We start from the raw sequence: 7,451 nt of genomic DNA, 5'->3' as shown, positions 1-7,451 counted from the left end.
ATAACGGACCGCCTTCTGGCGGCCCGTAATGAATTGAGTCTACGCGTAAGAAAATAGTGCAGAAAGTTTTCATGCATTTCAGTAAATATATATTTAAAAAACACGCATTAAATCTTTTTAACTCCTCTATGTATAAATCAAATTCTTTAAAGAAAATACACAATTAGTTTTATTGATTAAAATATTCTTGCTCGGATTCAATAGTTGTAGCGATTTGTGGAACGAGTTACGAAACTGAATGCACAAGCCGTTGACGATTTAGTTGGTGGACGAGCTCATTAATAAATATAAGAGGTTTAAGGTTCAATCGAAAATAAAGTTCCCAAACGCAATGTGCCATTTTTTAAAAGTTGTGAATTTCATTTTAACAATATATCCCCTGAATACTACCGAACTTCATGCGCGAGCCGAAATTAACGGTTTTTGGATTGCCTATTAGACCTTTGAATTCAGAGATAATGCATGGTTGTTATATGTTTTAAATTTTAAATTTACCGTGTGGTAATACATGTAACTAGAAGTAGTACTTATCTCAATTTTAAGAAGATGAAAACTCATAGTTTATATCGTAGTTTTAAAATCTGAATTAAAAATCCTATATTGTAGCTCTTCGAAAAAAAATCAAATTAAATTGCTTTCGAAATTAAGTTCATTTTTTCTAAGACACGCATAAAAATAGACAAAAGTGTATTGAAATGACACAGATCTCTGAAATGACAATGTCCTACAACATTTGTTAATTTTTCTGTTAAAAGCGTCAACTTTGCATACATTAGAAATTTTAAAATCAAATAATTCTGAATTAAGAATTCAGAGTATGATTTTTAATGAAAGGAACGGTTGTATTGTAATTCGCGTAGATGATGCCCGAGTTTACACAAAAAAGTAGTAAGTGGCGAACGGGTTATTTTTTACCTAATAATTTTACATGAATCGCTGCAAGAAAAATCGTGTCAAAGAAGTCGGTCTAAAATCAAAATGGCGACCGTGACGAACCTTGTTATTGTAATAGTACTTGGAATAATCTTATTGTAAAAACAAATATTTCTAACGTCAGGTGCCTGTGTTTGTTATCGGTACACAAATGTTAACTTTGTTCGGTAATTCAGCAGTTTTAGAGTTTTGGAGTTTTCATAAAAGGATACCGTCCGACTTGTGGATTTTCCATTCGATCACAAAATTTAAAAAAATCTTATGATTTAAATTATATACCTTGATATAGTTGTTTTAATTTTCCCGGTTAGATGTAGTATTTTTTTAAAATTTCTTTGGGGTCTTATTTCAAATAAATTACCGTTGTGTCAATTTTCTTATATTATGAAGGACAGCCCCGGCCGGGATTCAGTAAAACTTTGACAAAGTATCAGGCAATTGCAAAAAGCTGAATTTCAACATAGATTCATATTCGAGGAAAGCATGGACAGTTAAAAATTCAAACTTTCAATACCTCGTCTTTCAGTACTTTCAGTACTTTGATTAAACTTAAGATATGCGGCTTTAAAAAAAAGAGGGATAGATAACTCAAAAATAACAAATCATGTACCTTTTCAAAAATAATTTTGGAAGAAAAATAAATAAGTCAAGAGATATGACATTGTTGTTTTGAATACTTCTTTATATTTACTTACAATCCATACTTTATTAGTTCTTAGTTAAATCGTGTTATTCTTTAATACAGCAACAGCTGGAGTCGTTGCCTTTTACGCTTACATGAGTCACACAGAGTACAGCCCTAGTAATCACCATACCATCATCTTTGACATCCCTGTGACAAGTCTGGGAAACGGCTACAACCATTTTAGTGGAATTTTCAGCGTTCCTACATCTGGTGTCTATGTCTTCTCTTGGACAATTGCTGATTCTATGGCAGGCTATGTGTTTTCCGAACTTGTTGTTAATGCTGATGTTGTCGGAGGCATTTTGACCCAAACCTTGTCTGATAATGATAGAATTTCTACGACCGGTCTCGTTGTTAAGGAAGTGAGACAAAGTGACGTAGTATATGTCCGTACCTCAGCAACAGGGGGCATCCATGGAAACATAGAATCTCTCGCTCCTGTCCAGAGAACGTCATTTAGTGGATGGAAACTTTCATGATAAATATGGTTTACTTCGAATGTATTTTCTTTATTTTATAAATGTTTTTATTATCTATTTTTGTTTGTACAGTAGTAATTTGTTTTCTATTAATTTGAAGTTTACAGCACTGACTCTCTAACAATGTGTTAGATACATGTACGTTTGTGCTCTTGTAAAAATTGTTATGAGAAAACAAAATTATTTTCAGAGCTTTGTTTTAGGGAAGATTTAATATAATTTATAAAAAGGTAAAAGAAATAATTTTTGATGCAACAAGCTTTTGAACAGATGTGTTTAAGTTCAGGTGTGAATTACATTTTAAAATCACGTTTTAGCCTACCAGTTAACTATAAAAAATCTAGATATTTGTGTTGATGTATTATTTATCTAACTACCATAAAATGCTTTGTAAATCTCTCAGGACAAACACTTTTATAAAGGAAATTAAAGCCATTTTAATGTGAATCGATCATAAAATTATTACTAAGTATGCTATAACTAAAACAAAAATATTTTAAGTTTTATTATCAGAAATAATTCCTCCTTTACAGGTTTCAAAAGCAGTATTCAATTAAACCAAATTAAACCTCCGTCCTATTGTTGCTTCGGCAAGAGACGACTTAATATCATACACACAAAACTTAGACATAACTGTATCTTAAACTTCGACCTTTTCAGAAAAATATTATGTGGAATACCAGAAGATTTTTATCATTTGTTTTTTGGTTGTAAAAATTATACCAATGCACGAAATGAATTGCTTTTGAACTTAAATCAAATTAACATAATTAATTGTCAGTTACTTTTTTGGGGAGATGAATCTCTGAGTGTCAATTTCAACCAACATATTTTTACAGCTGTTCAGAGATTTATCAGAGATTGTGGCAGATTCTCGTAATTTCGATCTTACTGCCTAGAGCAAATTCAACTGGTTTTTTAAATACATGTACGTTTGTTCAATAACTTAACTATTTTAGTAAAATCCATTTCTATGTACTTTCCATTCTAAACTACCATACAGTTGTAAATTGTTATACTTGGTAAGAACCTCGTAAGTTGTAAGAACTTGTGTTCGAATCATTTGTATATGTTTATACAATAAAATATGTTCAAACCAAAAACCAATCAAACCAACTAAAACACATTATGTTTGATTAAGATAATGCAATCATTTTCAGAATTAAAGTAACATGGTATCATTTTATATTTGAACGATTGAGTTATGGAACTTTAAACGTGCCCGAACCATAATCAGAATGATACTGCACACTATGAACTTACCGCAGCGGACACTATTATCTTTACGCATACTCCAAAACTCGTCGTATGCGTTAAGTTCCGTTATTACCCAAAATGCTTTCAAAAGAAAGAAAGAAAGAAAGAAAGAAAGAAATCACATACTTAAGCAGGGAAATGATTGCTCAATTTGACGCTTTTTTATTTATTTGAAAATCTTAGGGGGACATTTATAATGTGTACTCAATATGACGGTGTCCCTTCTGTAAATTTCTAATATTTCTTAAGTTTCCTATGCCGTGTAGTATGCACTTGGAAATAATTGATGAAATATTTTTACACGTTGTATACGAGTAGTGCAACAATTAGAGATTCATTGTTATAGCTCATTAAATTCTTGTTGTAAAATTAAGCGATTTTTAAATAAGCAATATTCTAATAATTCCTCTTGTACCAAATTATTTGGTTTGAGCGAATAAACTGAACTTGAACTTGAATAAACTACTTTTGTAATACATTGTCTTATTCTCTGTGTATTTTAACCATTTTATACGATGCGATCTGAAAAACATAATGATTCAGCAAACCCAAACATACTGAAACTGTAATTGATAACCGCCATTCAAGACAAAGCTTAATTTAACAATATCATAAACTTTCAACAGTGATTTTAATCTGAGTAATATTAAAAAAGGAAAAAAGTAATTGAAATTCCTGTATATATCTACTTTTAATTGTAACCGTGTTATTTTAAAGAAAAAAAGAAAGAAAACAATATCATGAAAATGGCTTGCTGATCATAAGTCAATCTGTCAGCAGATTCTATAATGAATAATGTACATGTAGTTTGTTGAAGTCTATATTCAATATAAATTACAATGTAACTAGTTTTATTTCATTTTTTTAAATAAAATAGAAATTAGTTACGGAATTCCATAAGGGTAAATATCGGTAAGTGGTACCATTGTACTCACACTATAAGTCAGCAGATACATTCAGAATGCTTGTAAAATCAAAAGCATATTGCATACTAGACAAAATAAATGTCTACACCCGGTCCAAAAGACCTGTAGATATCAATTAAGTTTGAATATAATTACATGACGATGTGAAATGATATGCAGTAGTTAAAATAAGTTCGCTTTATCCAAACTGCTTTTCATCAAATTAAGATAATTAGATTTTGGTTTGTAGTTTGGTGTAGAAAGTCGCACTTAATGTCAACGATTTAAAAACTATCAACATTTTAATTTGATTTGAACTAAACTATCAACATTTTAATTTGATTGGAACTAACAATAAATCCAGTCCATCAACGAAGGAGTAGTGTGAATCAAAATTGTTTTTTTTCTGTGTCAGTTTCATGCTTATTTTTCGATGTGTTTATTTTTAATAAATTACAGCCCCTGTCCTCGATTGCTCTTTTGGAATAGCCCCGTCTCTATCTGAAGAGACACGATTCCGCAAATCCAGATTCTCAAGGTTAAATTGAAGGGAAAAAAAACAACAGTTGGAAGTTCTTTTAAGTGCTATGCTTTTTTCACTGGGTAAATAATTAAAAAATATGCATGTTCAAGGTTTTGGCACGTTGAAACAAGTGGTTCTGAACGCTGTATGCATCTTTTCCTCCGCAGAATGTGAATTACAAGCTGTATAATTAATGTAATTGCTTCCCAGGTGTGAAGATTCCAATATGTTTTTAACTGAAAATTCCAATTAAAAACAGTTGTTTTGTACCGTTCTCATAGACACTCTAGCGTTTCTCATATATGTACGTGTATAATCAACTATTATAGATACAGCAGGCTCTACTAGTGAAACAGGTGTCCATGGATAGTGTTAATAACCAATATCTTGTGTACACGTTTTGAGGCCGCGTAATAAACAGTAGAAAATGTAATTATTTATCAGGAGAAAGGCTGAATTATATATATGTTTTGACTCGTAATTGAACACCCAAATAGCATGCATTCAGATTACAAACAAAGGTACGAATTATATTCCGAGAACACGGCATTTTCCCACTGTTGAAAAAATAATTGCATGCAGTGTCATTAACCTTAAATCTTGAAGATCACATAAAAATAAATGAGAGAAACAGAGACATGATTAGAACAATGACAATTTGGAAGATAAAAATGCACAGGAATGGACGAGCAATTGCAAGAGACGATACATACTTAGTTTCAATATAAGAGAGCTTTTATAGTTTGCACATCTACCTGTGCGTGCGTTCCATTGCATTACATGCATTATTAACGTTTTTTGGTTAACTAAAATATATCATACCCGATACATGCTTTAGATCGATTACCATTACCATTGTCAAAAACATTATTCCTGAAACCTTGGATGCTCTTTTGTTTTGTTTTCTATAGACTGTACAGTATGCTTTATTTCAAGCAACCGGTAAAACCTATAGTAACGTCTTCGTAATTTCGGATTGATTAGCTCGACTGCTTTGAAAGTTCTATCATTTTGATATAAATAAGTGTAATCATCATCACAATGCCGTAGATTGCTGTGCTCTTTAAGCCTCCATGAATGTCTTTTCTTCCTTTCATTTTATTGGTTCACCGATGAGCCTCAAAAGATGTTCACAAAATGACCGATAGTCGGCCTTTTGCTACATATCTGTATTGACATACCCTGATAGAAACAGTTGAAGGTCTCTGTGGGGAAATGACCGCGCTCTGAATCATTGATAGCTTAAGTAAATTCCGGGAGTTCTTGTCTATTTAGATCCCTAAGTATGATCAAATAAAACAACATAACACTAATAGCAAACGTTAGAAAATTGACGAATAAAAAAATTACAGAACAAAAAGAAATTGTGTTAGAAGACATGTTCTGTTAGTAAGTCTTTTGGCCCGTAGTCAAGCAACTTTTGAAATAGGATGCTTGACGCAAACCTTTCCAGAATCTGCTAAAGTATTGCAACAATATTATTTAAAAAAGAATGATATTGACTTTGTTTATTTTCTTTGGAGATTATTTTTCGACAATTGTTAAGCTGTACGTTTGAAGCTAAAGAATTAATGTTAATGAAATTCATATTAAGACTAATAAGACGACTTTTAACTAAATATATGTACCTTAAGGGGAGATACTATATGAAACTTTTGAACAATATAGGAAAAATAATTTAAAAAAATCTTTCACAAATCTGAGCCGATTATCTTTCTAAGTGAAATAAAATTATAAACTGATGAAGCAAAACTTCAATGGTGCATTTTTTTATTTGATACTTACTTGATTAAAAAAAACTTTTGAACATGCATGTCTTAAACTTTTTCAATTAGGACCTTAATTTGGAGTTTTGTGCTTAGCATGTTACAGCTTTATCTATCTGTTAGTAAACCAAATGCACTTTTAGTCCAATGGTCAAAACAACTTTGAAATCGTTGCCCCATGCAAACAATTATAAAATTTTCTATAACAATGCAATGATATTGTTATTATTGAAAACATGTGAAAATGACTCTGTTTATCTCATTGCGCATATTGTGGGGATGAACATTTTGTTTTGGAGATAATTTTTGCGACTTTTGTACCGTTTTACTGGTTGGTTGGATTTAAAATACAATAATCATCATACATTTTTGAAATTTTAAATAAAATTGAACTTGTATGACATCAAACGTATCATTTTGCTCAGTACATAAATGTCTTGATCAGTAAGACATGTGTGTACAAAAATGTTCATTTTTAAAATATATTGGCTCAAACAGTGCTTTCTAGAAATTGTTGTCCAGTGAACTATTCTTCTACTTGCACTGTGGAAGTTCAAATAGTGAGCGTTTAATCACACAGTAACCCCCCCCCCCCCCCCCCTCATTAAAATGATGTTTAAGCTGCAATAAGATTTTTTTGGTTCAAAACTATATGATTTAATAAAACGGAGATTTAAATGGATTAGAACACCTTTAAAGTATGCACTTTGAACGAAGATATTATCTAAAACTTTTAAACAATATCGGTTTCTATAAATAAAAAAATGAGCTCTTTCAATAATCCGAGCATATCAATTTTTGGTGAAATAAGAGTAAGTTCTTAAAAAGCGAAACAATAAAAAATTGAATAAGCATAAATCAACTACGGCTGTAACTATGAGTTTCGCCTTTTGTTACATGTAA

The sequence above is a fragment of the Crassostrea angulata genome, chromosome 6 (genome assembly GCF_025612915.1).
Source record: "Crassostrea angulata isolate pt1a10 chromosome 6, ASM2561291v2, whole genome shotgun sequence".
NCBI classification, from domain to species: Eukaryota; Metazoa; Mollusca; class Bivalvia; order Ostreida; family Ostreidae; genus Magallana; species Magallana angulata.
This window is presented reverse-complemented; position numbering follows the sequence as displayed.